Source organism: Triturus cristatus, chromosome 1_1 (genome assembly GCF_964204655.1).
Source record: "Triturus cristatus chromosome 1_1, aTriCri1.1, whole genome shotgun sequence".
NCBI classification, from domain to species: Eukaryota; Metazoa; Chordata; class Amphibia; order Caudata; family Salamandridae; genus Triturus; species Triturus cristatus.
Window position 1 is genome coordinate 181,936,771 of NC_140579.1, and position 19,911 is coordinate 181,956,681.

The window sequence follows — 19,911 nt, forward strand, 5'->3', positions numbered from 1 at the left end:
GACAAAGGGAAGTGGGTGTAACCACCCACTACCCTGACCCTCCTAGAGGAGTGGTCATAGAGCTAGTCCCTCCCCTATCTTCACTATAAGATACCAAGCATTGCCAATGCAATTCAGATTAACCCTGGACGACGCTCTACAAAGAAGAATCCTGGCCCTTCGACGTTCCACTATCTCTGGAAGACTGAACAATCTCCCTTGGAGTCAAGGAGTGACTCCCCTGCTTGGCAGGCACCAGTAACTTTGATCAACGGTTGCAAACTTCACCGCTCCCGCCGGAGTCCGAAGTCCCTGCGTCCCCTGAAGCGGATTTCCTGACCTCTCGACGGCCATTTTGAGTCCCCAGCAAAGCTGTGGCATCTGGACCCCACGAGTGACGAGGAACAGCAATACCAGGTAACCGTGCACTGATTTCGAGTGCAAACCCTAAACAACGTTCTACGAACTTGTGCTTTGGACCATCTGTTGTCCAAGTCCCTAGCAGGTCTGGTACCGAAAATCAGCGACCTACCCCGTCCCGAGTGACCGTGGGCTCCTGTGGAACTTTACCTGCAAAGGCGTCTTCGCGGTTGCTTGCCCGTTGGCTAGTGACTCACCCGAAGACTTTCTCATCGACTTCAAGGGCTCTCCTGGTTGCTCCGGGCCTGCCCTCACGTACCCTTGCTGGGTAAGTCCATCAGACCTTGCTGGTCTGCATCACCGTCAATCTTCATTCCACACGAGACTTGCAGTTGCCAAGGCTTGTTGGCTCCAATCCGGTTGCCGACACCGTCATCAGCTGCAGACGTCGTGGGACCCTCCGAATCCAGCTGCTGGTCATCGTCGATCTCTCCTGGACCTCGTGAGCGAAGAGACAAATCACCATCGACGACCTGAAACGACGCGACATCAGTGGTCATCCATCCTGCTGGCCACCGGTCACTGGCAAGTGACTTTGAACACTGTCCCCTCAATTTTCAGGTCCTCTTCAACTTCAATCCATCTTCGGATTCCAGCGGACACCTCTTCAGTCGTCTCAAGCAGCAAGTCTTCAGTGATTTCCATTGAAAACAGCATCGCGACCCAACACCAAAAGACACCTATGCACCCGGCTTCCGTGGGTGAGGTAACTCATGCACTCCGGTGACCAAGTGTGTGTTGGCCCTCGAAATACTTACCCTGGAAGTGGCTTGCTTGTTGACTTCTTCGAAGTGCCCTAAAACTTTAAAATACAAACCACGACTTGTGCCATTGAAACCAATAGGAAACCCACGGCTGTGTTTAGACACTGCACGCGTCTCCCGTGGGCTGATTACTTACCTGCTAACACTGCAGAAGTGAAGCCCCAGCGATTCCCAAGGCCCTAGGCCTTTTCATTTTGCAAGTCGCGTTTGTTAAACCATTTTCTTAGTATATGGTCTGGTACGCCCCTAGGGCTCCAGCCATATTTGTGCTTAATTTATTGAGAAGTGTTGACATTTGAATGTGTATCTGGGTTCTAATCTCATAAAGAGATTAGTAGAGTGTATCTAAGAATAAATACATATATATTTGATATATATACCTGTGTGGTGTCCTTTTCATTTGGTAATTCAAGAGATTATAAGGTAAAACAAGCTGCTTTACATTCCTCATAGACTTAGCCTGAAGGCTGCTCTCCACAGCTACCACTAGGATAGCTTTCTTTAAAAGGTTGTCTTTAAACCTATCTACCAAGAGTCGAATTGGACTGGTGCAAGGTGGCCACTATAACTAGTGACCAGCATATGCCAGGCCAACTTCTCACATTGGTGGGCAGCGTGTGGGATTCCAGCTTGCCATTGTTTTACCAGAAAATCTCTATTTGAATTACTAACTGAAAACCACTAAAGGTACTAAAGGTACATATAAAGTCAAGCTAGTATCAATAAGTTCTACTGAACTTAGAGCTGTTTGTGAAGGGATAAGCACACCCTTGCTACAGCTCAAGCTAGGTCCAGTAGGCCTCAACTAGTGTAGGTAGTACAACACTGCACAACACTAGTATGTCTCACCAAGGTGGAGCCAGTGGGTCCACCCCATCTCAGTACAAAGATATAGCCTACACTGAACTGAAGGCCTTATGCTTTGAAAGACAACTGAGGGTGGGCAGGAGTCCCTCATCACAACACCTGATAGATCTGTTAGTAGCAGATGACCTGAGACAAGCTCTAGGAGCTAGTGGGTCTGCATCAGGGAGTGGGTCAGCCATAGGCTCTGGGTCTGATGATGAAAATCAAGATGACCTGGAGTCTGTGATTGAAGTGCCAGGCCCAGAAGGGTCTGAAAAGAACAGAGGAATTCTCCCTAAGAGAACTGACAAAGTGGGAGAAAGGCCTAGGTCCCTCTCCAGGGACTCTGACCATTCATACCACTCTGGAAGAGAATCTGTTCCACAGAGGAACTTCACCTATCCCAGGGAGTCCTCCTCTAACAGAAGGTTCAAGATGCTCCAGTATGAGGAAGCTAGGCTTGCCCTCAGAACCAGGCAATTGGCCTTAGATAGGGAAGCCTTCGAGCTCCAAAGAGCTTCTAAGAAGGAGGGGTTAGATACCCCTGGTGGCAGCAACAGTGTCCCTAGAGGCAGAGATTACATTCCAGACCATAGGAACATGTCCAAGGTTGTTCCTCCCTACCAGAGTGGGGATGATATCCACAAATGGATAACTGCTATGGAGAGGGCCTGTAAAGTTCAACAGATCCCCCAGACACAGTGGGCAGCAATCTTGTGGCTCTCCTTTTCAGATAAAGGTAGAGACAAGCTCCTCACTGTTAGAGAAGACGATGCTAATGATTATGAAGCCCTGAAGAGTGCTTTGATAGATGGGTTTGGCTTAACCACTGAACAGTACAGGTTGAAGTTCAGAGACACCCAGAAAGCACAGACTCAGGATTGGACTGACTTTGTTGATTGTGCAACCAAGGCTCTAGAAGGCTGGCTGGTTGGTAGTAGAGTAACTGACTTTAAGGGATTGTATAATCTTATAATGAGAGAACAGATCCTTAATAATTGCCAGAACCAGTTGTTGCAGCAGTACCTGGTAGACTCTGATCTGACCTCTTCCCAAGAATTGGGAAAGAAGGCAGACAAATGGGTCAGAACCAGGGTGAGGCAGAAAAACCAGAACCAAGGTGGTGACACTAAGAAGCAAGATCCTAAAGGCTCAGATAAAGGTGGGGATAAATCTAAAGACCAGAAGTCTTCACAAGGGCCCCAAAAATCTGCAACTGGTGGGGAGTCACAATCTGCAAAGGGAAAAGGCCAAAAGAAGCCCTGGTGCAAATTATGTAAACGGAAAGGGCACTGGACTTCTGACTGTACAAAGTCCAAAGACCAAACCACCACCACTCCAGCCCCTAAGGCAACTGTTCCCCCTAGTGCAGTCATTGGTGGAGGTAATACTCAGAATAAGGGTGTAGTAGGGTTGACCATGGGTTCTGATGTGGTCTCTGGCCTAGTCAGAGTACCAAAACAGGCATTGCTAGTTTGTGAGGGAGACCTTGATATGTCCTTCCTAGTGAGCCCCAGTAATCTGGGCAAGTACAAACAGCAGCCTATCATAAATGGCAAACGGGCTTTGGCATTTAGGGACACTGGTGCTAGTGTCACCATGGTGGCAGAGGACCTAGTGGACCCTACACAGATCATCCTGGGTGAAATGTACCAGGTAACCAATGCAAGCAACACCAGGACCAACCATAGCCTGGCAGTTGTGAATTTCTCCTGGGGAGGGGTAACTGGCCTCAAAACGGTAGTAGTCAGTGCAGACCTCCCTGTTGAATGTTTGTTGGGCAATGATCTGGAGACTTCAGCCTGGTCTGAAGTAGAATTATGGACTCATGCTGAGATGTTGGGCATACCTGCAGAGGTATTTGCTATGACCAGGTCACACGCCAAAATGCATAAAGCTGAACCAGCTCTGGATCCTGAAACTATGGACCAGATGCTACCCAAGATGAGGAGCATTAGGGTTAAGGCTGGGCCTTCCCCTCTGTCTCAGATCTCAGATTCCCCTCCTGAGGGAGGTGAAGCAGAGCCTGAAGAAGGAACTGCCCCAGAGGAACTTGAGCCTGGTAAGGTTGAGTTCTTGGGGGCAGGGGGACCTTCCAGTGAAGATCTGAGCAAAGAGCAACAGTGCTGCCCCACTTTTGAACCCCTCAGACAGCTGGCTGCTGCTGGGAGTGCTAGTGGGACCCATAAGGTTTATTGGGATGAGGGGCTCCTATATTCTGAGGCTAGAGATCCTACCCCTGGAACCACCAGGAGGTTGGTAATTCCTCAGAAGTTTAGGGGGTTCCTCTTGACCCTAGCACATGATATCCCATTGGCAGGACACTTAGGCCAAAACAAGACCTGGGACAGGCTTGTACCACATTTTCATTGGCCACACATGTCTGAAGACACCAAGGAGTTTTGTCGCTCCTGTGTCACTTGTCAACCCAGTGGCAAGACAGGTGGCACCACAAAGGCCCCCTTGATACCACTACCTGTGGTGGGGGTTCCCTTTGAAAGAGTAGGGATTGACATTGTTGGTCCCCTTGACCCACCAACAGCATCTGGGCACAGATTTATACTGGTGGTAGTGGATCATGCCACCAGGTATCCAGAAGCTATACCCCTAAGTACTACCACAGCTCCTGTGGTAGCAAGAGCCCTCATTGGAGTTTTCTCCAGAGTGGGTTTCCCTAAGGAGGTCATCTCTGACAGAGGTTCTAACTTTATGTCAGGATATCGAACTGCAATGTGGAAGGAGTGTGGTGTAAACTACAAATTCACTACTCCCTATCACCCACAATGCAATGGGTTAGTTGAGAGATTCAACAAAACCCTAAAGGGAATGATTAAAGGACTCCCAGAGAAGCTTAGGCGAAAATGGGACCTTTTACTTCCCTGCCTTCTGTTTGCATACAGGTAGGTTCCACAGAAGGGGGTTGGCTACAGCCCTTTTGAACTTCTGTTTGGGCACCCTGTTAGAGGACCATTATGTCTGGTGAAGGAGGGATGGGAGTTACCTCTCAAACCTCCCAAACAGGATGTAGTGGACTATGTACTTGGTCTCCGCTCCAGGATGGCAGAGTATATGAAGAAGGCCACTAAAAACCTTGAGGCATGCCAAGAACTACAAAAAGCTTGGCATGACCAAAAGGCTGTCCTGACTGTTTACCAGGCCAGAAAGTGTGGGTGTTGGAGCCTGTGGCCCCAGCAGCTCTCCAGGACAAATGGAGTGGCCCCCATATAATTGTTGAAAAGAAGGGAGAGGTCACCTACTTGGTAGATCTTGGCACTTCCAGGAGCCCCCTTAGGGTGCTCCATGTCAACAGACTTAAGGCATATGTGGACAGGGCTGACATGAGCTTGCTCATGGCAACTGATGAGGACCAGGAGGAGGAGAGTGACCCTCTCCCTGACCTGCTCTCACAGAACCCTGATGATGGATCAGTTGATGGTGTTGCTTTGGCAAGCAGCCTCACTGAACATCAACAAACTGAATGTAGACAAGTGCTACAGCAGTTTAGACATATGTTTAGCCTGACCCCAAGTCAGACTTCCTGGTGCACCCATGAGGTGAACACTGGGGGCAGTCTGCCTGTAAAGAGTAAAATCTACAGGCAACCTGACCATGTCAGGGATTGTTTCAGGACTGAAGTCCAGAAAATGTTGGAGCTAGGTGTTATTGAGCCCTCAGATAGCCCTTGGGCTAGCCCAGTAGTCCTTGTCCCAAAACCTCACACCCAGGGTGGTAAGAAAGAGATGAGGTTTTGTGTTGACTACAGGGGCCTCAATGCAGTCACCAGGACTGATGCCTACCCAATACCCAGGGCTGATGAACTAATAGACACTTTGGCCTCAGCCAAGTATCTCAGTACATTTGACCTTACAGCAGGCAATTGGCAAATCAAGTTATCTGATGATGCCAAGGCTAAAACAGCATTTTCGACCCCTGGTGGGCACTATCACTTTGTGGTAATGCCCTTTGGTTTGAAGAATGCACCTTCCACATTTCAGAGGTTGGTGAATAAAGTTCTGACTGGTATGGAAACCTATTGCTCAGCTTATCTTGATGTTATTGCTGTTTTTAGTTCCACCTGGCAGGATCACCTGGTCCACCTCAGGAATGTACTAGGGGCCCTGCAGAAAGCAGGCATCACTATCAAAGCCACTAAGTGCCAGATAGGGCAGAGTCAGGTTGTGTACCTGGGCCACCTTGTAGGTGGAGGCCAGGTTCAACCATTGCAGAGCAAGACCCGGACCATAATGGACTGGGTATCTCCAACCACCCAGACACAGGTGAGAGCCTTCTTGGGCCTGACTGGGTATTACAGGAGGTTTGTTAAGGGATATGGATCTATAGTGACCCCCTTAAATGATCTGACCTCCAAGAAGATGCCAAAAAAGGTTCAGTGGACAGCTAGCTGTCAAAAGGCATTTGATGACCTCAAGCAGGCAATGTGCACTGCCCCATCTTTCAGAGTCCAGATTACAAAAAGAAGTTCATTGTTCAAACAGATGCTTCAGAGCTGGGTGTGGGAGCTGTACTGTCTCAACTTAATGATGAAGGTCAAGACCAGCCAGTAGCTTTCATAAGCAGAAGGCTGACCCCTAGAGAGAAACGCTGGTCAGCTATTGAGAGGGAGGCCTTTGCTGTGGTGTGGGCCCTGAAGAAGCTGAGGCCATACTTGTTTGGCACTCACTTCATAGTTCAGACTGACCATAAGCCCCTCCTATGGCTCAAAGAGATGAAAGGTGAAAATCCTAAACTGCTCAGGTGGTCCATTTCCCTACAGGGGATGGACTATACAGTGGAACATAGACCTGGGACCCAACATGCCAATGCAGATGGACTCTCAAGGTATTTCCACTTAGAACATGAAGACTCAACTGGTCAAGGTTAGTTTAATGTCCCTGCGTTTGGGGGGGGGGGGGTGTAGGAGAGTAGGATCTGCACTTATGTTGCCCCACTTTTTTTCTGATGTATACACTGGTTTCTGACTATAGTCTGGCTGGGTCCCTGTCAGGGCCCCAGTCTCACTGATCTCTCTAAACAACTTGGTGTGCATATTAGATGCACTAGTGATTGGATACTGTGGTACCTTATGAGCCCCTAGTATATGGTACCTTAGGTACCTAGGGCATTGGTACTTCACAGGCCTACCAGGGGCTGCAGCATGTATTATGCCACCCCTGGGAAGCATTCACAGTCTGACACCACAGGCCTGCTACTGCAGCCTGTGTGAGGTAGTGTTAGCACTCCTCACTGAGGTATAGGTTCCTATATCTCACCATACACACACATATAAACCTATCAGTCACCCCTCTTGCAGGCCCTAACAATCCTGAGGGCAGGGTGCTTGGTTTACTATGTGAGGGGGTGCTTCTGCATGAGCAGGACCCCTCTGCAGCTGGCAGAGAGTCTATTCTCTGCTGCTGTTTGTGAATGCTGTTAAACCATATACTCTTAAGTGCATTATAACCTTGCGGTAAATGCTAACTTTGGAATGACTGCATCAAAACATGTCGTGTTTGGTGTCAAACAACTTGGAATCATACCCCCACACCAGTAACTGGTGTGGGAGTATGATCCCACCCCTCTAGAGGGGACGACATGTACCCACTGTACTAAACGGTAGAAATCTTCTAGAGCCCTGGCATCACAAAATGGATGCCACCAGTACAGACACTGGGCTGCCCTCCTGCTGCTGACCGAAACTCGCAGTGGAGGAAGCCCAACAAAGGGTATCCTGTCACAGGGAGGTGTCACCACCTCCCAGACAGGGTTTAGTGTATTGGAGCTGGGTGGGTGCACTCTTAGAGTGCTTTGAAGTCCTGCACTGGGGGAGCAGTAGGCTCCTCTGTGCATATGCCAGCTCAAACCGGTTCAGGGGCTACCTGCCCCTGCTCTGGCGCGAAACTGGACAAAGGGAAGTGGGTGTAACCACCCACTACCCTGACCCTCCTAGAGGAGTGGTCATAGAGCTAGTCCCTCCCCTATCTTCACTATAAGATACCAAGCATTGCCAATGCAATTCAGATTAACCCTGGACGACACTCTACAAAGAAGAATCCTGGCCCTTCGACGTTCCACTATCTCTGGAAGACTGAAGAATCTCCCTTGGAGTCAAGGAGTGACTCCCCTGCTTGGCAGGCACCAGTAACTTTGATCAACGGTTGCAAACTTCACCGCTCCCGCCCGAGTCTGAAGTCCCTGCGTCCCCTGAAGCAGATTTCCTGACCTCTCGACGGCCATTTTGAGTCCCCAGCGGAGCTGTGGCATCTGGACCCCACGAGTGACGAGGAACAGCAATAGCAGGGAACCGTGCACTGATTTCGAGTGCAAACCCTAAACAACGTTCTACGAACTTGTGCTTTGGACCATCTGTAGTCCAAGTCCCTAGCAGGTCTGGTACCGGAAATCAGCGGCCTACCCCGTCCCGAGTGACCGTGGGCTCCTGTGGAACTTTACCTGCAAAGGCGTCTTCGCGGTTGCTTGCCCGTTGGCTAGTGACTCACCCGAAGACTTTCTCATCGACTTCAAGGGCTCTCCTGTTTGCTCCGGGCCTGCCCTCACTTACCCTCGCTGGGTAAGTCCATCAGACCTTGCTGGTCTGCATCACCGTCAATCTTCATTCCACACGAGACTTGCAGTTGCCAAGGCTTGTTGGCTCCAATCCGGTTGCCGACACAGTCATCAGCTGCAGACGTCGTGGGACCCTCCGAATCCAGCTGCTGGTCATCGTCGATCTCTCCTGGACCTCGTGAGCGAAGAGACAAATCACCATCGACGACCTGAAACGACACGACATCAGTGGTCATCCATCCTGCTGGCCACCGGTCACTGGCAAGTGACTTTGAACACTGTCCCCTCAATTTTTAGGTCCTCTTCAACTTCAAGCCATCTTCGGATAAACTTGTGCCTATATAGCCACCACTCCAGCAAGCTGAACTCCTTTCCTCCTTTTCAGGGCCATCAGCGTGGATTCCGATCAAGCACGCCTGAGTCACTTTTTGACTGAATTAGTTCAATGTTTTGTTGACTAGTGAGCCTTTTGCAATGTTTTTTAGATGTCCCTGATAAACCCACCCCTACTCGGTGTATCTGTGGTGGCTGGAGAGGGGCTGACTCTGTCGTATGCAAAGTGCAGGACCATGAGTTTCAAGGCCATCCGCGATCAGGCCATCAGCTCTTAGCCACCTGCCATGTTACTCCGCCCCACTCCAGGTCTTGTTCACGTGGGAGGTCTCGAGACTGCTTACTGGGTCGCGTGCATCAGTCCTCGTCGCATCTCTGACTTCTTCAGGTAAGTGCCATGAGAAGAAGTCCAAGAACTCGAAGCGCTCTTTGACTTTTCCGCATCATTCTCTTTTTTCAGACATGAGAAAATGCCTCAAACCCCGACCTCCCTTTCAGGTGGTTCCTGTAAAACTGCCTTCGGAAACTGGGTCAGCTCCACGTTTCCACGAATTTCCTGAAGCTTAAGTGACCCCTGCCCGGCTCCTAGAGTTGGTTGAGGCTGTGAGCCTCGTATCCGAAAGACACTTCTTGCCTCATATTCCTTACCTTTGAATATTCAGCGTCAGTCTGGCTCCAAAAGATTTTTGAGCAGTACCCCTGTATGCCGGTAAGTGGAGTCATTCAGCTCTGTGTCGGCGTTGATGGACTGCTGCTTCTGTGAAGGTAACTCTGCTTGTGGACCTTGCTGGGCCCTCTGACTTGCTCCCTGCCGGAGTTGGTTCCCCCAAGTACTTCTAAATTACCGTATTGACACTTAACCTAAGTTTTCTTTGACAACGTTTCTAAGGATCTAATTTATTGCCTTTGCCGAGGCTTATTCATGGTTGAGTGAAATTGCTCTGAATTGTTATTGCTTGTAAAACCCAGAGGATCTTTTTTGTTCTAGAGTGTAAAAACTTTTTTAAATGCTGTCCGTTTTTAGGTCGAACCTATAGCGACTGCGCGCATGCTCTGCTCGCTCTGCTAAGCATGCAGTAATGGAGTATGCAGTGGAAGCTCCGCCCACTCTCCGCCTAGGTTTTTAATTGGCTCATGTCATTGTCTTTCGTAAATGCTGCCTTCGGATAGGTTATGAGGCTTGTTAGTCCTTCTTTATTATGGCCATGTCTTCATTTGGACCATGGCTACTGGCCCCTTCACTTCGAGTGTTACACGGTAGGGTACGTGTTATTTAGGCTGAGAGCACTACTTTGTCGTGCCTTCTCGTTCCCTTCTCCCCACCCCCGCACTCCCGTTGTCCGTGCTCCCCCCCCTCCCGTTGTCCATGATGCAATGTAATAGGTCTCGCGTAAATGCGAGTCCAGTTGCATTGCAAATGCTTGTTTTAACAATGGTGTTGCCAAGAGTAATCGCCTGAGTGATGCGAGCTGTTGCAGCAGCCTTGGGCTCAGGGATCTAAGTGACAGGGATGATGTTGAAACTCCAAGGGCATCCACTGATAATGGGCGGGGTTGGGGGAGAAGGCAGGGGAGAGCACGGAGATCAAGGTGTGCCGGGGCTGCCGTCCCTTCCACAAGGTAAATACGAATCCTCGTCCCGAGTCATTCATCACACGTGGACTGCAGCGCCTTTAGAGCAGCAAGGGTGGGAGACTCCATGCTGAGCATGCATCAACGCCGGTGGTCACTGCAGCTAATCTGAAAAAACACTACAGTAGTTTCCTTTAAGCGAGCTGCCACATCAAAGTCTAATAATATGGATCTTTTTAATGTCCATCTCAGATTATTTCTCTTTTTTACGCCCTTCAGTAAGATACTAACCATGGGATGATCAGAAATGTGTCCTGGGAGTATACATACTTCTTTCAAACTCCCTACCAACTCTCTGTCTACTAACAAATAATCCAGTCGTGAGAAATTATGGTATTTTTTACTATGGAAGGTATATGCTCTTTTACCTTGCATTAGATACCTCCAGGAGTCAACCAAACCCAGTTCAGATAACATATGCTTGAGGGCTTGTCTTGTTTTTGTCCCTTGGTTTTGGGCACCCCTCCTACTAGTGGACCTATCTAATACTGCGTCTAAAAGAGTATTAAAACCTCCCCCTATTATTATTGGTGCTGCTACCCCAGCTACCATAAGTTGCAAATCTACTATATGCTGGGGGTCATCCACGTTGGGGCCATAGAACACCACGCAAACAATTTCGGAGCCGGTGCATCAAAGAGTGGCCATGACCCATCTACCTGAACTATCAGTTTTAGAGGAGGTCATTTCAACTCCTGACCCTTTCCTGATTATTATTGCCACTCCCTTTGAATATTCCAGTTGATCAGAGACAACATAGCTCCCTATCCAACTTTGCATTTTATAAAGCTCCCTACTCTCTATCGCTGTTAAGTGGGTCTCTTGAATAATACTTACATGAGCTTGTGATTCTTCCAAGTACCTCTTTACCAATCCCTGTCTATTGCTTGTTCTTAGGCCATTTACGTTCCAAGTTGTAATTTGTAAATTATTGTCCTTCCCGACCATCTATCTTTAGGTAATCTAACGAACTTGGACCCAAGGATCTCTGCTTCATTTTTCTAAAAGGAGATCCTGATAATATGTGAAATAAATACTGATTTTTTTTTTCCCCATTGCTCCCCACCCCGTGCCCCAACCCGATCCCTTCCGCCCTTTATCCCCCCCATGGGAACCCTCACAGAACTATCAGGCATAAGCCTGTATGGAACCGCCTAGGAGGAGAAGGCTTTATCACATAAAAATCAAAACCAAGCCCTCCCACACCCCTCCCTCCCTCCCGCTCCCCATCTCCCCCCAATATGTGTGACTTATATCTGTCTTTTGTTCTTTTTTCTTTTTATTAATAACTCTTATAGGTCTTTTATGTTCATTTATGTCCATCTTGTTTTTTTGTTGTTGTCATTTTATAGTTCTCCCTTAGGCTAACAATAACAAGTTTAACAGTTTTATTTCTCAGGCCACACACCTTTCTTTATGCTGTTTATCAGACTGTCCGCCTCGTCTATAGACCGTATGTTACGCATTTGGTTGTTCTACATAACACGGAGCATGGCTGGGAATTTTAATTGAGCTTTAGCGCCTAGATTATTTTGCTCCCCCATTCTTTTCCCCAGCTCCCATTGCTTCTGGTCTGTTGCATGACTGACGTCTGATCTGATGTTAAACGTCAGCTTCTGAATTGTGTAGAGACCATTTTCTAAGGCGGTGAGCAGAATGGTCTCTAACAGAATATGATAAAAAGCGTATCAATTTTTCTTGGCTTTTGCCGCTGCGGGTTCCTTTTAAATGGGTCCCTATGGACCCTCTGTATTTCCAAATCGATGTTGATATCCAATCTATCCTTCAAAACCATCTCCATTAACAGTTTTTTTACAAAGGCCTTTAGACTTGACCCTTCTTCAGTTTCAGGTATATTTATAACCCGAAGATTATTCCTTCGAGAATGATTTTCTATTTGTTCCAAGTCATCTCTGAGGCTGGCGTTTTCTTTGACCAGACCCTCTACTCCTTTGGAGTTTTAGCTATGTCGTTTTGTATTGAGCTCACTTCCACCTTCAATTGCCCTGTCCGAGCGACCACATCATCGATCTGTTGCGCAAGTACTGTACCAGAGGCCTGAATGTCTGCTTGATTTGCCTCTGATGTTTCAAACCGCGTTTTAAGTTCTTTCCGGAGGCCTAGGAGGATGGATGCCAATGGAACATCTAGGTTTTCTGGGTTGGATCGAGGTGTCGCTAAAGGCTCAACTTGTGTGGAGCAACTTAACGGGATTGACGAGTTCTCTTGTTGTGACCCCACCTCGAATTGTTAATCTTCCTCCTGAGTAGATAAAACACTAAACTTGTTTTGCGTAGTAGCCAGAAAACAAATCTCTTCGGCGCCATGATTGCTCCCTGTTTCGTGACCCCTTCACTCCTCTTCACTTTTACTACTTTCTGGCATGCTGGAGTTGGCTCAGCTTGTCTCAGGTTCAGTGGGTAAAATTGACGGCTCCCCTACTCCTCTGTTTCCAGCGCCCCCTTTTTCTCCAGACGCCATCCCGTGTGTTAGGACTTTGTAGTAGGATTTTAGGGACGGAGTGACTTTAATTTGTATAGGGGAATTTTTCCCTCTCCCTCGTGGGCTCTTCCCATGCTGTTTTGAGTTTTTTTTTAGCCCTTACAGCTTTTGGAGGGATAGTGCTGACAATGATATCTCCCGGGGCCCTTTTAGCAGAAAGAGTAAAGTCGTCACTAACCCCTGTATTTTTTTCTTTCCTCTGACATCAAATCAGTGAAACACCAGGCTCCCTTTATAAGGTAATTGTACAACACTGGTCTCTATAGAGCACAGGGAGGTGAGGGGTCCGCTGAATGTTAAACTGGGATCCCATGTTTAAATCTTGGTGGGAGGCTCCATATTTTGTGCTTTTGGTCAAATTACTTCATCTCCCGTGCCTAAAAATAAATGGTTTTGTTTGTACTGTAACTGTTGCTCATGTAAAGTGTGCGAATTCCTTCAGCTTCAGTTTGTGTTATAAAAACCTCCCCAGAAAAGCAAAGTCTAAAGGCTTTTTGTTTTAGGGAGAAATATTATTACAAATATTAAACCAAAGAATTCTGGCATTACATTTGGCCGTGGCGTTCCCTGCTTTTGCCGCCCCGCTGCGACCCCATCCATTGAAGTGGGGATTGCTGGTGAGATTCGGCGGCGATTGTCCCCGCCAACCCCCACCCCGTCCCCCCACTATCCCCGCCCACCGCCACGGTCGATGAAATGTAGAGGGGGAGTAGGCCCTGCTCCACTCTAGCTAGGCCACTGCAGTAGCTCTTGCTAAACACTCACGAGGTCCCAAAGGTGAGACCTATTGGCTATTGAGTAGTTAACGCACATGGAGTATTGCCGTGAGTGAGTCCCTACATGCAGTGCTGTCCTTGGTGGCCAGCTGATGAGCTCTTGTCGTGCCTCTCGCTCTCTGCTGGATCTTGTCCCCCATCCTCTTCTGGGCTCCTCCCCCTGATGTTCAGGGTCTGGTGGGCACTCCCCAACTCCTCTCTCTTATGCAGCAGTGAGGTCCTTTCACCGTTTCACGTATCCTGCATCCTGCTCACTTCCTGTCAGCAGCTGAGAGGCTGTTCTTCCGTCCTGCGCTGTCAGTGGCAAAGGTGCATTCGCAGCCTCAGGTGTCCAAAGTCCCAACTTCCCCCGACACAGTGCACAGTGCTGTCTTCTACCACAAGAAAAGATAGAGTGGACGAGACGTTCAAGCACAGCCTCGTCTTTTTCATTCAGAGCCAGTACGCTGTCCCGCGCCTTTTTTCATCCTGGCTCTGTCTGACTTGCAGGGAGATCCCGATCTGCTGCTCTGTGTTGTTCGCAGTCTCTCCCAGCCTGGTGTATGTTGCCTTCCTTCTTCCCATGTTAGGAATTCTTCCATTTCTGGGCTGCCAAGTTTTCTGATTGTTTGTGTGACATTGTGATAGCTGCTGTTGGTTAATGTGTGACATTTCAGCATCATGCGTGTTGCCATTTTGAGTGGCACCGACTGCCAGCTGAATATTTACATTGGAAGGTGCGGAAAAAACATTAACGCCATTAAAGTTGTTTTAACGCAGGTACTGTGATGGTGGTGTGAGAGAAGGGATAACTTCTTCAGTATATCTGTGTTCGTAATGATTCATTATTTAGGAGCTTATTTGTTATGTAGTAAGACGCAAGTAAAAAGTGCAAACAGTGCAATAACACTACCTTGTCAAGAGATCTGCCAAGAAAAGTGTTTTCGTGACACCAATGCCGGTGTGCGAATTTCCTATGAATAAAGTCGAATAAGTCTGACACCCTATGGTGATTAGCTCTTAATTACATCTGCCATAGAGAACCAAAAGACTTCCTTTTTCCACCCCCTTAGTAACACCGCCACTGGTAGACACCATTCTTTTTTTTTTTTTTAATATGATTATTTTTTTAAATTTTATGTATTGGCATTTTGTTTTTACAACACCATACAAAGAACTGAAATAAAGATAAAAAACAATCAGTACAGTGCATTCCCTCATACTAGTGAGCACAAGTCAAGTCAAGTCAAAGATCTTTATTCGGAAAAAAAGACATCCATAAAAGTACATGTAAATCACAACAATCATCCAATAAAAACAGTAGGATAAACTTTTAAAAGCTAATAAAAAGCACCTTAGTTAGTCTTATAATGTAAGCATCTTAAAAATGCGGATATCATGACAGTAACAATGATTCTACGATAAATGTGCAAATGATTTAGGCTAGAATAGGCAACAATTGAAACAATACACAGCTAATTAGCCATGACATGTGCAAAATAAAAAGCAACCATTAGTGCAAATATGCAATGTGCAAACTATGCAAGAATAAAACAAACTTATCAGACCGTGTTCATTGTTGCTCGGGATCGTACAGCGGATTGAAGAAAGCGACTAACTCTGAGGATTACATCATCAGAGCTTAGCATCAATAAATCTCTAAATGCTAGATTAAAATCCAACAGAGCATTCTTTCTAAAGTACGGGATTAGGTAGTGTTTGGTATATTTTATATAAAAACCACAAAAGAACGTAAAATGCAACCGGCTTTGTCTGCCACCTAGGTTACAGGGACAGCTTAAATTTTCCAAATTTTTATTAAAGCCTAAAGGGAAGCTAAGTAGATTTTTAATGCTCCCGTCCCTGAACCGAAACAACAAGCTCCTATTCCATTTACCCAGTTTTTTTTTGCAGGTAGCCCTGGGGCATGTTGTAGGGCCTACCGCATGGTACCAAGAGGGGAATGTACCTTACAATAGCAGGCTTTACATACTCGGTTATTTCCCTATCTTTGCGGTACAGGTCGTACAACTCCCTTTTACTGAGTTCTTATGCGTGCAATCAATAATATGAGGTGATAAAAATAGATGCCCCTTCTCCACGCTTACTAAGCTTTTCTCGACTGCCCTCAGCCAGGGTATGTGATTAGCCCACTCACATTTTAAGCAGTCCGAGATAATATCACGGGTCAAAGAGGCGGCAGAGTTCCGCCATATTTTCAGCAAAAACAGGGCGGGTCTGCATCTTATAAAATCCTCGATATAGGGGAGATTCAATTCCCTATGGCACACGTAAGATGGGGCTTGTGAGAAGTTGGCCTGATGTATGATGTCACTAGTTCTAGTGTACACCTTATATCAGTCCAAACAACCCTTATGGTGATTGGTTGTAAAGTCAACCTTATAGACCAGCTATCCTAGTGGTAGCATGGACAAGAGCAGTCTTAGGCTAAACTCAGAATGGCATGTGAAGCCAGCTGTGATACCATATATAATCCCTTGAATACCAAATGAAAGGACACCACAACAGATATATATATAAAATAAAGTGTATTTATTCTAGTCAAACCCTCAGCACTCTTTATGAGATTAGAGGTAAGTACAACACAGTCTTATTTAAGCATACATTAAGTCACACAGGTAAGTAATACAGTTAGGCCCTAGGGGCCACGCAAACCATATACTAAAGAAGTGGTATAAGGACCACTGTCACGGAAATAGGATAGGCCTAGGCCTAGGGAATTGCTGGGGCTACACTACACTAGCAACAGTTAGGAAGTGGGAGGCCCACGGGATTCAGGTGCAGAGTGGAAACACTCACGCGTAATGCGTAAAAGTCGATAGAATTACTAGCAGTTAGAAATTAACAGTTTAAGGACACTTCTGAAGCAGCTAGAGAGTCGAGACTCGGAAACTAGACCCTAGGGTAGTCACTACCCTTGTGAGCACCGAAGTACCCAAGTTACCTAGCCCACAGGCTGCGTGTGCATAGGTGTGAACTTGCGTCGGGTTTCGTCGTGGACTTCTATGGATGCCTGAAGGAAAGTTGCTGACAGGCGGTCAGTGAAGAGTGTCCGGTGGATCCCAAGGCTGGGATCAAGAAGAGAGGAGACCTGCAAGCAGAAGGGACAGAGTCAAGGTCACTAGCCAGTGGCCACGTGGAACCAGGAAGGAACCAGGCGATGTCGTGAAGATTGCAGGTGAAGGTGAAGCTTGTCGCTGCAGCCACGGGGACCAGGAAACGTCGAGGACGACCAGGACCAGGAGGCGAGCTGTCCCACGAAGGCTCTTGCTGTCGGCGGTGTCGAAGTTGAACTAGGACTCACCAAGCCTTGGCAAGCGGAACCCACGAAGAACGGAGGACTTGCTTCTGGTGCAGACCAGGAAGGTCTGGGGTGCTTCTCTTTTGCAAGGAAGCGGGAGCCAGTCTGGAGGAGCCAAACTAGCAGTGAAGATTTCTGGATGCGTCGTCACAAAGGCCACTAGCCAACGGGCAAGCAACCGGACAGACGCGGCAAGCAGGAAAATGCAGAAGGGCCCCACGCAGGACTCGTGGAGTGTGGGGGGCTGATCTTCGGTGCAGATGGTGCTTGGGGTTGGGGCTTCTCAATCCCCGGTGCACAACTTCGAGGGTGCCTCAGAAGCTGCGCTGGAAGATACTAGCCTCTTTTCCCAGGTAGCCGGTCCCACGTCTCTCGTCGTCTCCACGGATCTCAGCTCGGCTGTGGATGTGGATCAGAGTCGGAGAAGTCTGGAAGTCAAGGCTCTGGTCGGGCTCTGCAGTCGGTCCCTCGTAGAACTTCGGCAAAGCAAAGGGTAGTCTCTTGATGGTGCCTGTTTGCACAGGGTAGCCACTCCTTGGCCACAAGGGAGATTCTTCAGTCTTCTTCTTTCGTCGAATGTCGAAGGTCCAGAGTTTCTGTTCAAGTTGCAGGTTCAGGATAATCTAATCTCCTGGGGCCCAGCTACCACTCTTATACTAATCTGGGGGGCTGGGTTACCTGCTAGGTCACGCCTTATGGGTGGGACCTGGGAGGGGGGTGGTTACACCCCCTTCCCTTTGTCCAGTTTCGCGCCAGGACTGGGGCTGGAGTGCCCCAGCACCGGTTTGAACTGGACTATGCATGGGACACCTTGTGTGCCCCAGGCATGTCTCATTCCTTTCAGCCCTCCCTGCCCCAATACACTAAAGTCTGTCTGGGGAGGTGCAAGCACCTCCACAAGCAGGAAACCTATTGTCCAAGCCTCCCTTGCCGGGATCACTCCCAGCAGCAGGAGGTCAGACTTGTGTCTGTGGCAGCAGCATCCATTTTGTGATGCTGAGGCTTTGGTTAGAGTTAAACAGCAAAGTAGGATTTTAACATGTCTCTCCCTCTAGAAGAGGGGAATAATATCCTCATCACCCGAAATGGTATGGGGGTATTATTCCAAAGTGTTAGACACCTTACACAACATGTTTTGATAAAGCCAAACCATAGTTACCATAACCGTTTAAGATTATAAGGCACTTTAAGAGTATATGGTAGGCTATATCATAGAACAGCTATAAGGACATGGTTCCGAAAGCTGCAGACAGGCTCAGCTCATGCTAGAGCACCATCTCACATGTTACCAAGCACTCTGCCTCCAGGATTGTTAAGGCCTGCCATAGGAGTGGCTGATAGGTACACATGTGTCTATATAAGGGTAGATATAGGCATACTATATCTAAGCAAGGGGTGATTACACGACCTTGCCCCAGCTGAGTGATCAGCCAGTTGTGTCTGATTGGAAGGCCAGACCAGGGGTGGCATAATACATGCTGCAGCCCCTGGGAGGCCTAGGGTACACCTATGCCCTGGGTACCTAGGGTACACTGCACAGGGTCCAATAAGGTGATCCTTACCAATTGGGAATGTACTTAGGGTACATGGAGTCCATTTTAAAGAGAGAGCAGACAGCCTGAGACCCTGAATGGCAGGATCTCAGGCCAACTAAGTCGAAAAACCAGCTAGACACTAGGCAAAAAGTTGGGGGTAACCATAGTCAGATATCCACCTTCCTAAACAACCCCCCCCCCCAAACGAAAGGAGATAAGGCTGGCCTTGACAAGGTAAGCCTCTATTGCCTAAGTGGCCATATAAGGAAGAACCAGCACTGGCATGGTTACCCCCTGTCTCATGGTCCACTAAGCAATCCCTCACCCTAAAGGTATTATACGGTCTCCACCATAGGGAATCTCTACCTTTGGTGTGTCTTTGCAAAGTAAAAGGCTGGTGTTGAGATGGAGTACTGAAGTGAGTGTCCTCAAAGTGAGGCCTCAGCTTCCTCCAATCATCCTCCACCATGGATGCCTTTCTTTCTTTCACTGAGTTGCACTGTGCTCTCAGGGTCAGCCTCTGGCTACCTAAAGCTGGAGGCTGGGTCCCTTTTGTGGGCTTACTGGAGGGACAGGTCAGGTTTGGGGCCCTAAGGTCCCATGTTTGCCTGTGCCCAACAGAATCCCTCTGGGGGAGGTCCCTAACTACCTGTAAAGGAGATCCCTCAGGAATGTTTTTAACCATCACCTGGCTAGGGCTACTAGCCAGGCAATCCTCATTCTTTTGATGGGGGGGTTCTTGTGGACAGGGGCCCTCTTGGGGTCCACTGGCCTCCCTGACCTCTGCAGCCCTGGGCTGACTGAGGCAGGGTAGAGAGAGGCAGGCTACCTGCACCAGACTGGGTCCCACCTTGGAAGGGGCCACTGACATCAGAGGCTCTGCCAGGCCAGGCCTGGCTACCTCTGGGGCAGTTCCTTCACAAGGGGTGAGGTCAGATCCCTGAGGAGGCTGACCTTTTCCTAATGTCTGGGGAGAGGGAGACTTTTCTTCCTCCCCACTACTCTCTGTTTGTGTGGAGTGATCCATAGTTTCAGGCTTCACTACACCTATGTCAGTCTGAGTATGGGCTGAGACCATTACAGCCATGCCAACCTTTTCAGGGAGGCACTCAGTTTGGGTTTGAGCTGTGACTGTCACAGCTCTGCCAATCTCTACAGGGAAGTCTGTCTTTGCCTGGGCTGTGGCTACCACTGCCCTTCCAACCTTTTCAGGGAGGAAATCTACTTGGACAGGGGTTGTGGCTGGCACAACCCCACTAC

General features: G+C 48.3%; 1 protein-coding gene across 1 annotated transcript in view; it reads left to right on the forward strand.

Annotated features, from left to right (window-relative positions):
* IPO4 (importin 4) overlaps positions 1-19,911 on the forward strand; it is a 3,494,625-nt gene that overhangs the window by 2,783,677 nt on the left and 691,037 nt on the right. The window lies entirely within an intron of this gene.